The sequence below is a fragment of the Macrobrachium nipponense genome, chromosome 23 (genome assembly GCF_015104395.2).
Source record: "Macrobrachium nipponense isolate FS-2020 chromosome 23, ASM1510439v2, whole genome shotgun sequence".
In the NCBI taxonomy this organism is placed as follows: domain Eukaryota; kingdom Metazoa; phylum Arthropoda; class Malacostraca; order Decapoda; family Palaemonidae; genus Macrobrachium; species Macrobrachium nipponense.
In genome coordinates, this window is record NC_061090.1 from 72,294,234 (window position 1) to 72,315,287 (window position 21,054).

Consider the following 21,054-nt stretch of genomic DNA (forward strand, 5'->3'; position numbering starts at 1 on the left):
ACTATGAATCAATTGTTAGGAGAGGGTGGAAAGTAAGATGGATGAAATACAATATGAAAGGAGGTACAGTAAAAGAAATAAAAGGGTTTGCAGCTAGGGGCTGAAGGCACGTAATGCCTGCATTGCACCGCATGAGGTGCACTGACAGCACTACCCCCATAAAGGGTTTTTTAATACAAGAGAAGACATAATAATCAGCAAGACTGGATTTAAGTCCAAAGGTATCAAATGCACGGACAACGATAAACCTGAAAATGCTTTTTACATTTCAGCCAATTATCTCGTATCACTGTTGTCATTTAAAGTTGCAGCATTTATAATAAACCATTAAATCAAATCATGTTTAATAAGAATCGTGGTCATATTGACCTAAAATTGTGTCCGCTGTACATTACTAACCTCGAAGAAAGAATGCAGTCAAGAATCAAGCTGAAAATACTGTAGTATTTTGAAGATGGATGAAGAGTGATGCAGAAAATCTAAAGCAATATACAAAAGAATGTACATATATGCACATGCCTTAGTTATCAATGCCATGATTTTATAGAAAACACCTTAATGATTAATGCCAATTTATTAATTTAAACATCTACATATAGAAGTAAATAGTGGTATCTAATGCAATCAAACCTAAACATGGTGCAATTTAAAAAAATCCAATATTCATATATAGTAATGCTTGTTGATATCCTTGGTATTCCAAATTTGAACATTTATAATATTCCTTGGATGGATATTATTACCTGACTGTTTTTACAAGCTAATAAAAACTTATTGATATCATAAGGAATATACTATACTTGTATGTATATCACAAAATAGCTACAAGACGTTGCTGTGTACATACTATATTTGCATTACTCATATTAGGCTTCAATGAGACGAGATGGTTTAGATTCCAATTTTTTAATTTACAAAGCACAATTTACTAAGTACCAGCTTTCAGAGACATCGTCTTCTTCATCAGGTACTGATGTACGTATACGTGCTCCTCCTCCCTTAGTAAAGTTATTTTTTTCTTTCTACTTATCCCTGGGATGACCTGTCATAAGACCTTCAGCTAATCCTGCCTTTCCAGTAATCTTCCTAATTAAGCATACAACCAAGGAGATCAAGAAGACTGCAAAGAAGGGCAAGATCATCCCAGGGATTACAAAAAAAAAAAAATTGCATGTTGGGAGGAGCACATACATACCAAAATGGCGGGTGCCATCTCCTCAGTGCATCTGTACTTGATGAAGATTGTCTTCAAAAGCTAGTGCTTGATAAACTGTACGTTGTATATTAAAGACTGGAATCTAAACTAAAGACCGAACAACAAGGAATTCAAAAGATGGCCCATCGATTCTTCTCTTTTGGATTCTAGTGGTATTGAGGAGCCAATTCTGGAAGATCAAGACATGAAGAGGAATAATTAAAGATTGCTTGGTCTAAGTAGAAACGCACACACTGAACACATTGCCTTCATGTATGAAGACGACTATTTGATGCAATCAACATATGTAAGCAGAATATATAAATTTAAGTGTATATACAAGTATTCATGAGGTAAACATGGGTTTCATATGCCCACTTTATACATCAGAGTATACACATGTACACAGACATAGAATATACTAAATACTATATAGTATGCCATTCTGGTTTCAGGCAGAGAAATAACTAGTTACCAGTCACTGTCATATCCATACTTCAACTACTGACTCAGGGAAGAGCCCTTTGTGTAGAGAACACTGACTTAATCAACCACTTCATGCGCATGCAAAAATGGTTTATCAACTGTGAACTAAAGTTCCCTCGCACACTTATCCGTTACCACTTTCTTATATGTATTGTGTGTGCTGTCGTGCTTCCTAGTGGTCAGACATCTTCCTTTGCAATATCCTTTTCATAACATCTATCTATCATGTGTGTCTGAATGCTGATAATCTGTGATTGTATGTGTGCTCCTAACTAGGTATGGAGTAAAAGAGTGGATATGTTAGGTGACTTAAAAAAGAAAGAAAAAAAAAATTGACAAAATGAAGTTATTCCTTGATGTGTCGTTCCTGGAGTAAATTAAATACCTAATTACAGAAGAAACAATTTTGAGTATATATGAGCAAGAGAAAATAGCTAGGAAGAAAGAACTTATGATTAAGAGTCAATGAGCATATGAAAGAGCAAGTTACGCTGGTTAGTAACATGAAAATTTCTCTGTAAATGGAATTCTGTGTAACACTACCTATTTTTCTTTATTTTTTATTTTTAGTTTAGAAATAATAGACCAGCAAGTCTGATTTATGTAAAGTTTTCTAAACTATTCCTAAGGAACTAATACCTTGACAACTTCTAAGAACATTCTTAGTTTACCTTATTTTAACGGACTTGAAACCATTAAATCATTGTTAAAAGCCTTTAAGGTCAACCTTGTTTTTTCCTATAATAACACACTAAAAGGAATGTTAATAAAAAATGGCCCCAGGGAAAGCAACAACATAATATATAAAATTCCATGTATGGACTACCCTTCTTTTTATCTCGGACAGTCGAGGAAGGGCTTAGAAGCAAGATTAACCCAACATAAATATTCTGTAAAAACTGGGCAAACATCTAATGCAATATTCATTCATTTAAGTGAAAACAACCACCGAATAAATTGGATTGGTAGTTCAGTAATTACAAGGTCAAAAGATGTCTTATCACAAAATCTTTTAGAATCTGCTATAATACAACTTACTTCTCAATGAAATTTTAATATCAGTCGTGGCCTGTTTCATTTAGACCCTTGCATTTGTAACATGTTTAAGAATGACCTCAAAGATATAATTACAGACTTCAAATACAAATTAGTTGCCTTAGAGATCTCGTTGTATATGCTTGTTTAATATGTATTGTGAATAAGGTTTTGTTTACCAAAGTTCTGAATAGCTGTCACCCTATATTATCCTTTAATTGTTTTGCCCTTGTGTCTGAGCAGATTGACTTAATCTTTTTGTTTTTTAAATTGTATCCATGTTTATGCTTGTTTGGAAAGGTTACTCTTTCTCCAGGTGTGCCGGATTCTAGGTACAATCTCCTTATAATCCCTATCTGTCAGTTATACGAGCTTTCCTGTACTGTCAATTCCTCAGTAAGTCAGTTTATCTGCTAAGTAAAGGACGTAGAACGTCGAAAGATTTCGCGGAAACTCGTTGTTGTATTTTTTCCTTCGTGGCTTATACCTTTATTTATGGATTTATCACGTTCCAAACTTTCGTGATTCAGTTATACATAGACATAAATATTATATATATATTTATATATATATAGAATATATATATTACTATAGTATATATATATAACGAATATGCCACGAAGGAAAATAAAACGAAGGAGTACTGTGAGACCTTTCGACGTTAAACGTCCTTTACTAAGCAGAAACTGACATACATGGGGAAAAAGACAATACAAGAAGATTCGTATAACTGACAGATAGGGATTATAAAGAGATTAGTACCATGGTTTTTTTTTGGTTTAAACCATGAAATATGGTTTTTTACGGTTTTTTAATTTTTTGTGCTACTAGGTATGGTTTTTTTATGGGTTTATTTCATTTTTGTGCTACCCAGTATAAAACTAAAGCAATTTTAATGATAATCACACAATTCTGTGGCCCTATATGTATTTGACAGACAAGTATGATGCATCCATACACTTTAAGAAGGATTAACAAAATTTAATAGTTCCATTATCTGTATGGCCAAAATTAACAATCTCCATATATATATCTCTTAGAACACTATGGTTGAAAGTCCAAATTTTTGGTTTAATGCAATACTTCAAACATCTGCATATGAGAGAGAGAGAGAGAGAGAGAGAAGAGAGAGAGAGAGAGAGAGAGAATGCTTTAGTTTTTTTGTGATATGTCATGGTCTAATACCTGTATCTGGTTGTTTACAAAGTTTGGATGTGATTGAGTCAAATATCAAGTTACCAATTTACCATTTTAAGGGTTATATTTTTATTAATGAACTTTTCTGACTTTCTATATTCAAAATGGTTTTTATTTATTACATCTAAAAAAATAAATACCAGATTTAAATAGCAGATTAATATGATTACATGATCATGGTCATTTAATCATATATGACTACTTGGCAACTGTAAGAACACTGCCAAGCTAATGCTACTGGCATGCCTGGCATAGTGGCATGTTACCTTTCTAGTCATGGTAGGCTACAATCGCTCTCTTGGTTTTGTTTTTCAATAATGTGCATGACTGCAAGTGGTCTTAGTGCTGAAAATAAGTGATCAACATGACAGGTAGAAACGCAGACAGATTTTGGGAAATTTAATGAAAAAAAAGTGGTGGAAGGCAGAAAGGGTTGTAGAGCTATTTGCAAAAAATGCCACAAAGCAATGGAACGGCACATAGCAAGAATGAAGGCTCATTACAGTAATTGTGTTGCCTTGGAAACTGGCAATGAAATTGGTAAGTAAATGTGTTATGGAAAGATGTTATGCTTCAGGGCCCAAGTAAATGATAAAAACACCAAAAGTTGCCAAAAATATATTACCTAAAATAAAAGTTATAAAGGAAACATGAAGACCAAAAAATATAAAAAAAAACAAAAAAAACCATAAAAACCAACAAAAAACATGTTTTTTTATTGCCTGGTTTAAACCATGGTTTACCATTTGGTTTAAAACCATTAGGTTTAAACTGCCAACCCTGATATATACTATATATATATATATATATATATATATATATATATATATATATATATATATATATATATATATATTGTAAACGTGCACACATGAGATGCACGTTGAAGCTCTCAGCATTATAAATCACCATAAAATAAGTACAATATTTTTCCTCACTCCCCATAAGAATCTAGACCACCAACATCAACTCGCAGAAGCCATGCCTTCCCCATTCCTGATAAATTTTTTTTTCTTTAGGATCTGTTCGAGGGAGTTAAGACCTTATGCAAGCGTAAAGAAAGCTAAATTCTATTGCAGGAAACGGGTTTTGCCAAACAGATGAGATAAAAGATTAGCCATTACTTACCATACTCCCCAAGGCAGCAATAGCAGCCATCTGGGCAGAGACTTGGGTCTGGATACAACCAAGGGGGACATGTCTGGCTGCAATAGCCTCTAGCTGATTGGCAGTCGACTGGGGTTTCACATGGCTCTATTATTGCTACTGCTGTTACTGTTGCTGTGGAAATAGATACAATGGAAAGATGAAGTCTATGCTCACATAAAATATCTTCATTGTTAATTTTTTTCAACAATATTAATTGGAAGACTAAAACAATCCTTGACTATATAAACACTTCTAAAGTAAGCATATTCTATAAATGCAGTATATCCCATACAGTATGGTAACCATTTTGTACAACCTGAATCTATATAAAATATAATATACAGTGGTACCTCGAAATACGAAAGGCTCAACTTACGAAAAACTCGAGATACGAAAGCAAATACGAAAAATTTTACGGCTCTACATACAAAAATTGCTCAAGATACGAAAGGTTGTTGCTGTTAAGTCCGAGATTCGCCCGGACCACCGATAACAATTTTGAAACTCGCGCACCGCCAACTGAGTAGACTCGCCACCATCCTCCCGCTCTCCCATTGGTTCCTGATGCTAGTCACCGCCATGAGATCCTTCTCTCCTATTGGTCATCCCTCCCATCATGCATCTGCTACGTAGCGGCGTTCTTCTTCAGCCATTGCTTCTCACCAGTGTTATCGTACGCATGTGGGATTCGTTCGTTCACATATACGATTTCGCTTGTTAACGTAAATTCATGTTAGTGATTTCGTTGTGCTACTTTATCGTGTTGTGTGAGAACCTAATTAGTATACTACATAACTTAATTACGTACAGTATAGTCATGGGTCCCAAGAAAGTTGCTGAAGTTCACAGAAAGAAGAGAATGCTTTCTATGCAGACAAAAATGGAGATAACAAAAAGTATGAAGCTGGCTTGCGGTTGAGTGTGATCGCTAAGGAATACGGCCAAAATCCGTCGACGATAGGCACCATCCTTAAACAGAAGGAAGCCATCAAAGCAGCTACACCTTCCAAGGGCGTGACTATTTTGTCCAACAAGAGGAGCCATGTGCATGATGAAATGGAGAGACTGCTTCTTCTATGGATTGAGGACAAAGAAATCGATGGCAATACGATAACCGAGACGGCAATCTGCCAGAAGGCCAGCGCTATTTTCAGCAATTTGATTGCCCAAGCCGAAGATGACGGAGGAGAGGGGACATCGATGGCAACCCCAGAGTTCAAGGCTTCTCATGGGTGGTTCGGAAAAAGTTTCGTAAACGAACTGGCATCCATTCGGTGGTGAAGAAATTGAAAATTTTGTAAATATGTAAAGTATGAAAAAGTAAAAAAAAAACAAAAAAAAAATAAAAAAAAAATGTAAAAAAAAAAAAAAAAAAAAAAAAATTTGAATTTCAAGTTTTTTGTAAAGTTAAGTGTTACAGTTTTGTTAATGAGTTTTGTAAAGTTTAGTTTGTTTTTCTGACATTTTTTATGTGTTTCGTAAAGTTAAGTGTACATATCTGCCGTTTGTCCTCCTCCTCTGTCGCCACTTTCGGAGATAGCCTCACTCGAAAGGTAAGCTTCCACATTTTACTACATGCGTACGTATGTACGTACAGTATTTCTTGTATACCATGTACACTAATACACTTTATTTACAGGTTCTATGTAGTACATATTAAGTTAGGTATTAAATGGTCCAAATTGTTGTAGTATTTCATAGTTTATAGGTCAATTTAGCTTTATTATGAAATTTACTGGGGTGTTTTTGGAGGGCTTGGAACGGATTAGCCATTTTACATGTAAAATGCGGTTCAAGATACGAAAAACTCATGATAGGAAGGGCGCCTCGGAACGGATTAATTTTGTATCTTGAGGTACCACTGTATATATATATATATATATATATATATATATATATATATATATATATATATATATATATATATATATATAGATGAGCTGATTCGATACAGTTTTGAATATGCCTTTTCCGTGATAGTCTGAAGTCCCGTGAAACCGTTATAAGTGATACTGAGTGTATGTGTAACAAAACAAGTCAACCGCCAAAGACGTTACAAGTTGGCGTGGCTTGGGCAATTCAAAAGAGTGCCACGCATCTCGATATCCCTTCCGTGATGGCCCTGTGTCTAAGGAGCCAGAATAACCAATCAGCTTCTACTATGAATGAGCCATCTGAAAGGGGGTACTATTTGAAACAGAGGCCGCACCATCGGGCAGATGAGTTCGTCAGCGGTCGCATACAGTACAGACAGACTGGGTCGACAAGAGTGCCCAGTGCCAGCACATTCCGTCGCCGCCACACAAAGACTGTACGTGTATCGTCACCATGAGTGTCAATAAGTCTAACATGCCGTCCGGTTGTGCACTAGTATAGTTAACGTAATAATTAAAGGCCACCTGTGTAGCTAAGAAGAATACACCTGTGTTAAACGTTTCATCGATTATTATTTTTGCATGACCTCTATTGCATGCACGTGAACTTATCTCTCTCCTGTTTATTCCTTCATATCCCGAACCCACAAATGACCGAGATCAGGTCATATAATTTTGGTGTCAGTCGTGGGGTATTGTGAATAATCATACGAGGCCCCGTGGGGTCCTTTAAGGTCCTGTATGGTATTGTGGGGTCTTGCAGGTCCTGTGAGGTCTTATTAGGTCTTATACAGTCTTATGAGGTCTTATGAGGTGTCAAACAAACGTTAGTGCTAAACCATTTTAGCCGACAAACAGTGATATGAAGTGAAATAAGCATGGAAACGAGAGAAAATTCAATGGACGGTGATGACGAGGGAAATGGTGAAACAAACAGACTGGATAAAAACAGTTATGGCTAAAGCAATCGGCAGGAAAGTGGCGGACCGTGCTAAGTACGGGTAATACTAAATTGGAGTGGCCCCTCCCTACGATTTCAAAATGCGCAGTGCTAACCAGAAAGACAGTGTACAATCACACCATATGTTTTAGGGCTGTTGCCTTGTAAGATAAGGCGCCCTATGAGGTAATGTTAGACTTGCGATAATCTTACGCTAAGTCGGTTGGTATTGCACTTCCATCTTCAATGGAGTGTCTTGGGGTTTGTAGATCACTTACGAAGTCAGGATTATCTTCTTGTTTATGATGACGATGTGTTAAACTCATGGTGAGGAGGTTCTTGTTGAAAACACGAAGTATAAAAATATATATATTCTTCTGAAGTTTTACATGCTGAAGATCAGATATGATAGTACAAGTCTTCTAATAACGATAGCTTGATCGCTTCTGCCTTTGATGATGGCTACTTCTGTTCATCTCTACATGATAAAGCTTAGGTAAAGAGATACAGGTCTTCTAATGACGATAGCTAACTCTGTTCTGCTCTGTTCTACATCTCTGTTACAAGTTATGAAGGAAACAGATAGTAGCTCGAACATATGAACATACTATCAGATGACATAGTTTACATTACGAACACACAATCAAATGAGACACGCTACAGATCACGTAGGCCGTTTGAATTATAGGTCGCGGTAGTGTCTCAGCAGGGAGCTTGGACTAGTTTATAAACAATTGAATGACTACAAGTGACGGCATGTTATCTTAGCCTACTTTTATTGTATACGTCATCTTCAGCGTCTCTAGTCTGATCACATTCCTGCAAGCAATCTGGTTGACCTCTTTAGTTTAGTCTTTTATATATATGGACTAACATTCCATATTTTTATTATGTAAACACTTACATTAGCTCGGTCAGCTACCAAAACCAACTACTGAATATTACTCAAACTTGACTTGCATTTGACTTATAGGAGTGTGATACAGACACTATGTGAATACAGGCGGTCCCCGGGTTACGACGGTTCCGGCTTACGACGTTCCGAGGTTACGACGCTTTTTCTTAAATATTCAATGAAATCCGTCCTGGGTTTACGACGCTTGTTCCGAGGTTACAACGCTGACGCTTCCGACGCTCCGAGTTACGACGCTTTTAAAAAACGCATGCTATGATAAAAATCCTTTATAGTTTAGCACAGTATATAATAAAAATATGTTTTTGGTTACATTACAACAAAAATTTTTGAGGTTATGATGATTTTTGACACTTTTTTTTTTCGTATTTTTTGAATTATACCTTCAAGAACCATCCTTGGCATTGAAATAACCACACTACACATCATGCAATACTTGCCATGTCACACAGGTAAGGTCTCTCTAACTTTTTCTTAGTTTAAGGCATATTTCCAAGTGTCGTTCCGGCTTACGACGATTTTCGGCTTACGACGCGCCTCAAGAACGGAACCCCCGTCGTAACCCGGGGACTGCCTGTATATATATATATATATATATATATATATATATATATATATATATATATATATATATATATATATATATATAAGTAAATAAAAATTCATTGTGTACATGGAATTGATTCAAGTAATAAAATATAAAACAATGATATTGGTAAATAATAGTGATCACGTGGATATATAATGATACAGTTTTTTCACTTCATCTCATTAAGATACATATGCTACAGAAAATACTAATGTACTCTGACAATTGCATAGAATGAAGATTAACATGATAAAAATCATATTTTAACTGATAAAAAATTTCATATATAATTGATAAAATTATTAAATGTTTATGCTGATTGATTCGTTGATTTTTATGCTAAATGTTATATATCTGATTCATTAATCCATATACTAACTCATATATAACTGCAGATATTGGTAAGATAAAAGGTAACAGATTGATTATAGGCTACCTGATTTTGTTTATACATATGTATATGGATTCATATAATTATGAATAATATATGTGCACTTTAAATAGATTCCTATTGCGTACACGCAAAGATATATTTTTGATTCCGTTATTTTTTTATGATCATTTTATATATAGATTCCTAGTGCGTACACGCAAAAAATATATTTTTCGATTCTGTTATTTCATGATCATTTATATATATATAGGATACATGACCGAGGTTTATACTACACATTTAACTAGCTTTCGAACAACTTTTCGTCCATTACACAGTTCCAGACAACCACCTATAGCCAAATGAAACGGCCAATTTCACAGGGTTAAAACAAGGGGAAAATTTGCCTGGGCGGGTCCAACGTTCTATTTTGCGCTCATACTTATCCTCTGAATCCTAAGCTACACGATTACGTTCACGATGAATAAATCATCCCCAGCACGAGTCCTTCGCCAGCAAAGTAGAGTTGAATATCCTTCTGGTCGTAATTGTCGGAAGTATGTCCTTTTGTAGTCGATTTCCGACAGCCGCAGGAGCATTCCGCATTAAAACGAGATTAACGACGAGATACGGTGTCGGTCGAAGAAGTCCATGATGGTGCTTATTCCTTTCACATTGTAGGCGGTTGTTACTCGACTGCCGTCGTCCGCAGCGACGAACGATTTTTTGAAGTTGCGATGTGAAACTCTCGTACTGCAGGATACTGTAACAGGTTCCATTAATCAGCCTGCAAGTGAAATTATACTTGTCACAAGGGCAAAGTAAATTCAGACAACATCCAATACGGGAGGGGGAGAAAGCCATTTAGACCAGACTTATCCCACATGAATTTCGCTGATATTTTGGAATTCAAAAGAGTCAGCTGTACAAACTTTTTTATTCCATGGCATTAACAATGAGTGAACCTTATCCAGGTCTATGGGGAGGACTGTAAAAATATCCATAATTATAAAAAATAAACAGATATCAATACGAATCCCAAAGAAAATTCGATATTACTGTAGTAAGTTTACTAGACAAAGAAGTGTGAAACGGAGCTATTTGTAAGATTGCCAGGCAACATAAGAGTCAAAGAGAATATTAATCATGATTCTGTATTTCTCTATGCTAACTGAAATTAAGTTGTGATAAAATCTTGATCCTATGTGCCCCTAACAAAAGTTTCATATTCAATTTTCTCGCGCACATCCTCTGAGGTTAATTTTAAAAACTTTATTAATAGGTAGGAGATGCAACGAAAAAACCCACTATGTAAACTAATTTCTAAATAAACTTTGGGTTTTCAAGAAAATGTGACATTTTCCCATGAATGTTTTACTTGAATTGTAATAGGCTAATGTTGCAAGTAAATATTTCATATACATATCTTGATACTTCTAATTGTCTATGAGGTTCAGAAAAAAAAAATTAATTCATTTTGTTGTTATAGAAATTCTATTTGCCTATTTTGTTATTAATTTTAAAATGATTGCAACTCCTTAACTAAGTTGCATTGCGCATACGGATAGACACATCTGCCTTGCCCATGAGAAGTTCGGGCTAAGCATTCCTTTCTCCAGTCAATCTGCTTCGCAAGCGCGAGATGAAGCCTGTGCAAGCAGATATTTGAGGTTAAAGGAATCAATGCTGATACGGCAAACGCGACAGACCTTCTAGAACTGATGACGTCGTCACCAGCTTAAGAGTTACGTTACTTGCTGTAATAAATACGACTTTAGGATAAATAAATTTTTTGTACTCGACCCACATGAGAAGAATGTCTGAAAAAAAGCAGTACCAAAATTGAACAATATATTAGTTTCATGTTGGAATTATATTAAATTAAATATTCCTTATTCAAACTAATGAAAAAGGTTTCCATACAAATTCTATATATATTATTAGCCCTGTATAAGATTCATATAGGATTATTCCATAGATAACATTTTCACTTCTAGACTTCCTGACTTTAAAATCTCTTTTATTTTATTTTATTTATTTATTTATTATTATTTTTTTTTTTCTCATTGACTACGGATATAAATCACCAGGGGACAGACAATATGTCATAGGTTTTGGATATGTGTTTGAACTTTTAGCTTATTTGTCATTACTAAAGCGTTAAGTTAGAGTTCAAATCTTTACGCATATATATTTGGATATTTAATTAACTTATGGTTACGTTTTGCTTATTGATTTTATCGTGATTCTTTTTTATTATAATTTGTAACCCTTCCGACTTCTTACGGAGTGTATTATATTGACTCCACTTGTATCCATATTTATTTTATTTTTTTATATTTATTTATTTATATATTTTTTTTTATATATATTTGATAAATTAATGGTTGGCTTGAATATGTGGAAAAGTGTTCTAGCGGCGTACCGTATAAGGCTACTTGCGGCATCAATTCTATAGATACAAGATATAAATGATAAAGGTATTTAAAACCGCGAGAACCGCTATAATCCAGTTCGGATCCAATATCACGAGTTGTAACTCGTAAGACATTGACACTTCCTATTTAATTATCCGTTATTCTACCAAACCGATTGACTCTGGGTGATAAAATATATTATTGGTTTTCTTAATGGAAAGGAATTCACACGAGTTAAGAAGATTATTGATTTACACCACCTGAGTCAGATTATCATGTGTTGAATTCCATGTTTACTGATTTAGCACTCATAAATATTCCTAACGCACTCAATTGCGGTGTTTTTTGTCTTTAGTGCTATTAACTCTATATAACGTGTCAAGGAACTATTAACACTTAAGAAGTGTTTATTCACTCTGTCAGACTCGTAATTCTGTTAATAATTCTACGTATATTCTTTCAAGGATTGATTTGGCACAGGATAAGCCCTTAACTGACAGGTGTCTTAGTGTGTCCCTTGTTTTCATGACACGTGTTACAATCAGTTATGTGCTTTTTATATCTGTAAGCATTGTAGGCCAGTAAAACAGTGATTTGGCTTTTCTGTGACATAGTAGGGAAACCTGGATGACGGAATGCAACCAGTTTATGACGATTGGTATGAAAGAGATTATTACTACTACCTGGTCGTTAGTCATCTGCTGTGTTCTTCGGGTTTTCTCGTCACGGACCTACATATAATATTACATTTTGATTACATTTTTATTATGATACCATACTTTAAATATACTTTTGCTTTAGGGTTTCTGCTCGAAGTGTTTATTGTTTTTGCTTAGCCGCTGACCCTGTTTCCATTCGAAGTTTTATTGGTTTTTGGTGTTTATTGCTGCTGACTCTGTTTCCGTTCGAAGTGTTTATTGTTTGTATGTCCCTGTTGACTCTTGCTTTGTTCAGTTTTGTAACAGTTTCTGCGCTCCAACCCAGATATTCAATGCTCGCGATCTCTTGGGTTTAAGGAATTTTCTTGTTTAGATACGGTTTTAACAATAGGCACGGATGTTTCTATATCTTTTAGTCCAATTAATGGCTCTTTGCAGTATGGTGCGGGATTGCGGGATAATGCGTCAGCTATGATAATTGCTTTCCCAGTAGATATCTTATCTTGGCTCCAAAGACCTGAATGATCATTTGTCACCAGAGTTCCTTTTGGACTGTGATTAAGCCTTTGAAAAACTCGGTAAAGGACTCATGTTCAGTGAGGACTTTATCGAGTAAGCCCATAAAAAAAGATTATGAACTTAAAATGTACTAGTGAGTTAAAGATACCTAGGCCCTCCTTGCCTATTACTGCATATTTACTTTCAGAGGGCTTTAGTTTACGTGAATAAAAAGCTATAGGGAAGAACTGTTTAATCATATTGCTGAAGTAGTATCCCTCTTACCCCTTGGTCTGAGGCATCTGTGTTTGCAATAAAAAAAATTCCTTATTTAAATCAGGGATTTTTAAGTTAGGTAAGCTGCATTATTCCGCTTTTAAGATATCGAACGCCTGTTGATGCTTTTAGACCATAATAAATCTACGCTCTTCTTCGTAAGATCTGTTAAAGGAGCTGTCATGATTGAAGAGTTACATATTTACATACGATTGTAATACCCACTACAGCGCAAAAGTGCTCTAGCCCCCTTTAACGTTAATAGGTACCCAGGAAAGTTATGAATAGCCGACACCTTACCATGGACTACTTTAAGACCTTGACTAGACACATAAAACCTAGATAAACATGTTCGGTTTTTTAAAAACTCACATTTAGATATTTTACTCTGAGACTAGCTCTAGTTTATGTGAATGTACTTCTAAGGTATTAGAAAAGATTACAAGATCATCATATAGGCATGTAGGGTATCCCCTAAAAGTCTCCAAACACTATATTGTAATTGGGGCGCAACGTAAGTCGGAGGCATACGTAAAAATTGATAATGTCCCCTGAGTGTGCTGAAAACGGTGTATGAGGTACAATCACTTAGGTAATGGTATCTGGTAAAGCTTTTAAGTAAGTCCAAGCTGGTGAAAAATTTATTCTAACCTTGTTTAAGCGACAGAAATCTATGCAGATACGCCAAGTCCGATCTTGTTTTATGGCATGACGTTTGAGGAAAAAATTATATGGGTCTTATTTGATTTCCTAATGACTTCCTATTACTAACATTTTTCAACTTCGTCATTTACCTCTATTTTGAAATTTCATTGAGAATCTATACGAAGGTACGTAAATAGCTTTATGTTTGTCCTTAGACCGTGTTTTTGTGTTAAATTACATCCGTTTTTTTTCCAGAGATCACTTGCCAGTGGAGAAACTTCCTGGTATTCAGGTAAAAGATAAAAAAAAAATTTCTGCTGAATCACCTCTGCTTGAATGACTTTACGTATATTACTTTAGATAGATTATCAGAGAGATTCATCTACGACTGGTTGGCGGGATTAAAAATTAGCCAAACAATAAAAAAAATGCGATATTTATAACTTCCGTATCCACGCTATAAACGATAGTTTGTGGATCACTAGATTTAACTTGTTGCTGCTAGTCAACCGTGTCTAGGGCTTTGTTCGCGGAAATCGTTATATTTCAGAGTGTCGGGAAGGATTAAAATTTCATTTCCCAGCAAAGTCTTTTTACACGCACTAAACATTCGAGGGTGCATGATTCTCTCGAGATTTTGCGTGCAAACTGCGACTGCGGTTGTGGGTAGAATTCTGTTGGGTCATTTGAACAATGTTACGATTTATGAGACAAATGTATAGTTCCTTTATATAAGTTATTATTTGATTAACTGTCTCATTTTTGTTCAAACGGATTTTAATATGTTTGAAGGTTTATAGGATTTTTCCTTTGATAAACACGCCTGATGTTTTGCAGGATGTAAGATAATATTTTGTATACCCCTAGATGGATCTTACAATTACACTGGATACAGATCAATGTTTTTTTTATAACTATAGAGGTATCTGTAAGCGCTCGCTTATCCGGACTTCTCATTAGGAAGTTCGAAACAACAGACGGTGATCCGTAAATACAGGATATTACGTGTACTAAAATAAAATAAATAACAAAAAACAAGAAATAGTTCTAATTTTACGGCGCGTACAAGTCGGGCTTTATTCCCACCACTACTTATAATAACTTACGTATTAAAAAAAACGAAAACCTGGCTCTGATACTTGATACGTTCATGTGATGCATAGGGAAATTCCTTTTTAATTTTTTCAACATCGCTTTTCCCCACTCTGCTAGAGTCGCTTATTGTGTGGAATTTGCTTTGCTTTGAAAACTTGCAGATTTAAACTAACCTTGACCGCTTGACTAGGTGACACAGTAACCGAGTTTGCTTGTTTGATTCTGAATGGGCTACTGTTTCTATTTCTTTTGTAATAATTAGGATCCTTCTCTTTATTACCATCGGCAACGTATTGTGTGGTTTTTTAGCATTATGTTGCTGGTTACGTATAAAAGCAACGAATGACGAACTATTAGGAACTGAGCGATTACTATTAAGACAAGTTATCACTACTGCATTCAATATTAACTGTTGTACTTCATTCTTTGCTAAAATTTGAAATAGTGAGGGATCCTGGTCAGCGCATTTAGCCTGATGAAAGTTTTTTACAGACATGTTATTCCTTGCAATCCAGCCATATTTTTAAAGTTAAGTTGAGTCATTGAGGTTCGATATTTTATATAACTCAAAAAACTCAAGGCTCTAAAACTGCGATCGGGACTATACAAAGGAGCATTTATTGTCATGACCCGATAGTGTTACCTCTAATTTATATAGATTTGTACGGGTGTTCCACGTGTTTTCTAATCACTACGGTGCTTAAACGACCCTATCCATGCATCTGTATAAATACAGACGTCCCACTGCGTAAACGCATATTCACTGTTTAATATGATTTGTTACGTAAGGGATTAATAATACCCAAAAATGCCCATAAAATTAACACAATATATGATTATGATATTTCAGTAGAACTTCTGGAAACAAACACTCAAAGATAAAAACTCGCAGTAGCGAAATCTCAATGATGTAGATAATTTCTGTAAAAAAGTAAGATTAAGAATGTCTCGTAACTTCAGCCACAGGAATAACGAAATTCGACCTGGAAAGGAAACACTCAAAGTTACTCCAAATGAATAAAAAAAATTGTACTTAGCTTGCTTTTTTGTGGGAAGTCACGTGTTCCGATAACGACACACGGCCTTGTCCTCCTTCTCTATTTAGGCGGATGACCTGGGTTTTGGCTTCAGTTTTTCCCCGTGCGCGTTGTTTCGATGATTCGAGCCCTTGAAAGATCCGATGCTGCAGACGCGTTCGGTTTGTTTCTTGAAGTGCCGGAAACGCTCACTTTTAGGGCTGTTGCCTTGTAAGATAAGGCGCCCTATGAGGTAATGTTAGACTTGCGATAATCTTACGCTAAGTCGGTTGGTATTGCACTTCCATCTTCAATGGAGTGTCTTGGGGTTTGTAGATCACTTACGAGTCAGGATTATCTTCTTGTTTATGACGACGATGTGTTCTTGAATGATTCTAATGAGAGACGAAGCTTGCGTTGCCATAGGAAAAAAGACACGTCGGTTTTGTTTCTTGAAGTTATTCACTAAACGATGATACTAGGTTGCTTGAAGAATCTGCTGCCTTCGTCGTCGTTGAAGAGTTCTTATCTGTACTTCATTATTCTGATTTTTCTTCGGAGAAGTTGTAGAGTCCTTCTGGTACGCTTGCCACCCACTTTAGGGCTGTTGCCTTGGGTAAGATAAGGCGCCTATGAGGTAATGTTAGACTTGCGATAATCTTACGCTAAGTCGGTTGGTATTGCACTTCCATCTTCAATGGAGTGTCTTGGGGTTTGCTAGATCACTTACGAAGTCAGGATATCTTCTTGTTTATGACGACAATGTGTTAAACTCATGGTGAGGAGGTTCTTGTTGAAAACACGAAGTATAAAAATATATATATTCTTCTGAAGTTTTACATGCTGAAGATCAGATATGATTGTACAAGTCTTCTAATAACGATAGCTTGATCGCTTCTGCCTTTGATGATGGCTACTTCTGTTCTCTCTACATGATAAAGCTTAGGTAAAGAGATACAGGTCTTCTAATGACGATAGCTAACTCTGTTCTGCTCTGTTCTACATCTCTGTTACAAGTTATGAAGGAAGCAGATAGTAGCTCGAACATATGAACATACTATCAGATGACATAGTTACATACGAACACACAATCAAATGAGACACCTACAGATCACGTAGGCCGTTTGAATTATAGGTCGCGGTAGTTTGTCTCAAGCGGGAGGCTTGGACTAATGTTTATAAACAATTGAATGACTACAAGTGACGGCATGTTATCTTAGCCTACTTTTATTGTATACATCATCTTCAGCGTCTCTAGTCTGATCACATTCCTGCAAGCAATCTGGTTGACCTCTTTAGTTTTAGTCTTTTATATATATGGACTAACATTCCATATTTTTATTATGTAAACACTTACATATGTACGATTTCGAAATGCATAATGCTAACCAGAAAGACAGTTTACAATCACACCATATGATTTCCAAATGCACAGTGCTAACCAGAAAGACAGTGTAACAATCACACCATATGATTTCCAAAATGACAGTGCTAACCAGAAAGACAGTGTAACAATCCACAGCCATATGTATGATTTCGAAATGCACAGTGCTAACCAGAAAGACAGTGTACAATCACACACCCTACGATTTAGAAAAAAAAAACGCAGTGCTAACTAGAAAGACAGAGTGCAATCGCAGAATCGTTAATAAATTACTGCTGTTATAGACAGTTTCACAACCGAATTCGATGACGAGCGGGCGAGAGAATAATTTCAATGGGCGGAAGTATTCACAAAATATTGGAAAAATCCGTACGAGACATACGAACAGACAAGTAGTAGTGGAGGAGAATTCAAAATCGCGGTTGCAGCGCCAAATTCAACGACGGTGGTGGCACCCGAACACCCTTCGTGACCCCCCGAGTAACCGACTCGTGTAGCAGACCAAGTAGAGAGTAACGAATGGAGAGATGGAGAGCAGTCCAACCTCACCAGGGAGGACGGAAGTTGGCAGTAGCAGGAGGTGGCATGGAGGAAATGCCAGGAAGGGAGTACCCCTGGTTACCCCAAGTGCCGTGCGGGACTGCTGTTACGCAGTGCCCGGGAACAAGGGACGCCTTGTTGTGTTGTTGAGAGGGAAGAAATACCAATCCTCAACCTCTGAGAAGTAGAAGACAATCTGTCCATCCACGAGTCAAGAATGCTGAGACAGGGAGAGGTCGACCAAAGCCTCTCCCCCGTGACTCCGTGGGATGGGGGAAGTCCACTCCTACTTCTGATTGCGACCTATCGAAGAGTAGAGGGATGATGTAAGGTGAATAGTGCAGAAGTTCCTTACCAACCTCGACCCGTGAAGGACGTCACGATACCTGTCTAAGGTATGGATAGGATCAAGCGATGTTAGAATAAGGAATAGCTGATAGACGTCAGATGACAGCCAGCAACCCAGTGAGAGAATCCAGGCTCGATGTGAAGAAGATACAAGCAAACTAATAGCATCAGTAGCGGATCGCCGGCACCGCTGCTGGCACTAATAGAGCTCTTGACCTGTGAGCAAATTGTATAGAAAACGGGAACATCTCAACCGTATGGCACAGAGAGAGGGACAGTTCAGGATAGTGTCTTGGGACGCTATGGGGATGTGATGAGAGGATACCCTTCACACCCCCGGAGGTGGGAAACCCTGCCCTGCCTAGAGCCGACGTGATTGCTAAAACTTGTCACTGATAGTAATATTAGTATTAGATCGACTGCACAATGAACGATTGTGTAGCCTTTAGTAGTGTCATCAATGGCATGTTGTGTTAGGGAAATGCAGATATGGGAATTTGTAGAAAGTAACATTAGAAAAAAACAAAAAAAAAAAGTTGTAAAAAAAAAACAAAAAAAAAAAAGAGAAAAAAAGGATGGTTCTCTTAGGCCGTGTTCTGATTATAGTTAAAGTATCACGAGCGACAATTCATTCCATTTGTCCCCATCGAAGAATTGTGATTAAGATTTAAAGGCAGAATTATTAACGTAAATTCAGTAGAGTTTGTTTGAGTAAAGTAACGAGACTGATATGTTCATTGAGAAAGAGTAATCAGATTTTCATTGAGAAAGAGAAGTAATTTTTAAATTTTATAATGAAGTGAGAACAAATTGTGTTTTATCCCTGATGTATGGAGATGCCCTTAAGAATGTTAATTTCTCAACAAGATCGTAGGATTGATCGTATCATAAAAAAAAAAAAAAAAAAAAAAAAAAGGAGAGAGCGAAAAGAGTAGCAGACGCTCTTCCCAAGAGTACTGTAAGGCACGAGCCAGAGAGAGAGAGGAACTGCGACGCATACATTTAAAAGTTTCAGTTACACCTATAGGGTTGAAGTTGCACAGAGAACAGAGGCAAGTGAGTCAGCTGTTGTATGAACGTGTTGCGTAAGTGCCATGGAAGTATGCATGTGTTGAGTGTAATGTGGGTTTGCTAGTGTGTAAGGGAGTTGACTGACAAGTCACAGTGTTCTGAACATGCAGGAGATAAATGCTTAATAAAAGAAAAAAGAAAAAAAAGAAGAAAAGAGTAACTTGTTGTGCCACTGTTCCTCCCTCTTCGATAAAGCAAACCATCCACATAATTTGTAAGTACGTGTAGTTGCCTTGCGTAGCATACCAGCGCGAGTCATGAATAAATGTGTCCGTCACAAAGTGAACAGAGAGTAACAAAAACATGCTTATGCACTTTTGTTTCATGTCAGTTATTGCTGAGAAATTGATGTCTAATTTTTTTAAAACATTTTGTTACAGTTCCAAGCATATCATGAGAGAGTCTTTGTATTCATAATTGTGTTATTTTTGTTGCATTATTATTTTTATTGTATTTCAAGTCATATTAAACATCTTATTGCAATGCATCTCATTTTTATTAAATTCTATTGATGTCAATTATACTGTGTCCAAAATTTCATATCGTTGCCAATGCTGTTTATGCTTTGTCAGAAATTTGTGATCTTCCATCGATGATGTGGGAATATGAGATTATTTTGAAGAAATAAAAAAGTTATTTTTTGTGTAATCCTTGAATTTTTATTTTCTTGTTTTAATTTTGTTGCAGAAGAAATTCAGTAAGTTTTCTTTCACTTTTATCAGACTTCTTATGAATAATTTTTCATTCTTGATTCATATTATGTGAATTTTTTATTTATGAATTTAACTTTTTTTAGCTGGAGCTGTGACTATCCATTTTTGATTGACATTATTGAATGTGAACCTGAATTTGTTTTTCTGTATGACACATTGTGAGGCGTGAGATTCATTTCTTGTAACTTGTGTTTGTAACACGCCAAATGGCCCTACCCTAATAGTTTTAAATTTTGCACAAACTGGATGGTACGACACTCAAGGCGGTGTGGTACTCAAAGAAGAACGACAATGCGCAAATCATAAGATCAGAGTATGTCTTGCGGGACGCAAGAACTGGGGAGGGAGTGATGAGCTGATTCGATACAGTTTTGAATATGCCTTTTCCGTGATAGTTTGAAGTCCCGTGAAACCGTTATAAGTGATACTGAGTGTATGTGTAACAAAACAAGTCAACCGCCAAAGACGTTACAAGTTGGCGTGGCTTGGGCAATTCAAAAGAGTGCCACGCATCTCGATATCCCTTCGTGATTGGCCCTTGTGTCTAAGGAGCCAGAATAACCAATCAGCTTCTTACATAATGATGCCATCTGAAAGGGGGTATTTGAAACAGAGGCCGCACCATCGGGCAGATGAGTTCG

The 21,054-nt window shown here is 36.3% G+C and overlaps 1 protein-coding gene and 1 long non-coding RNA gene across 2 annotated transcripts in view; one reads left to right on the forward strand and one right to left on the reverse strand.

Moving 5' to 3' along the window:
• The window catches only part of LOC135198198 (protein psiR-like), a 379,223-nt gene that overhangs the window by 297,394 nt on the left and 60,775 nt on the right, over positions 1–21,054 (forward strand). The window lies entirely within an intron of this gene.
• LOC135197045 (uncharacterized) overlaps positions 357–21,054 on the reverse strand; it is a 34,230-nt gene continuing 13,532 nt past the window's right edge. Inside the window, exons 2-3 of the long non-coding RNA XR_010310541.1 lie at positions 5,042–5,194; positions 357–1,385 (exon numbers count right to left, since the gene is read on the reverse strand). This is a non-coding gene — a long non-coding RNA (uncharacterized LOC135197045). The remainder of the gene's footprint in view (positions 1,386–5,041; positions 5,195–21,054) is intronic.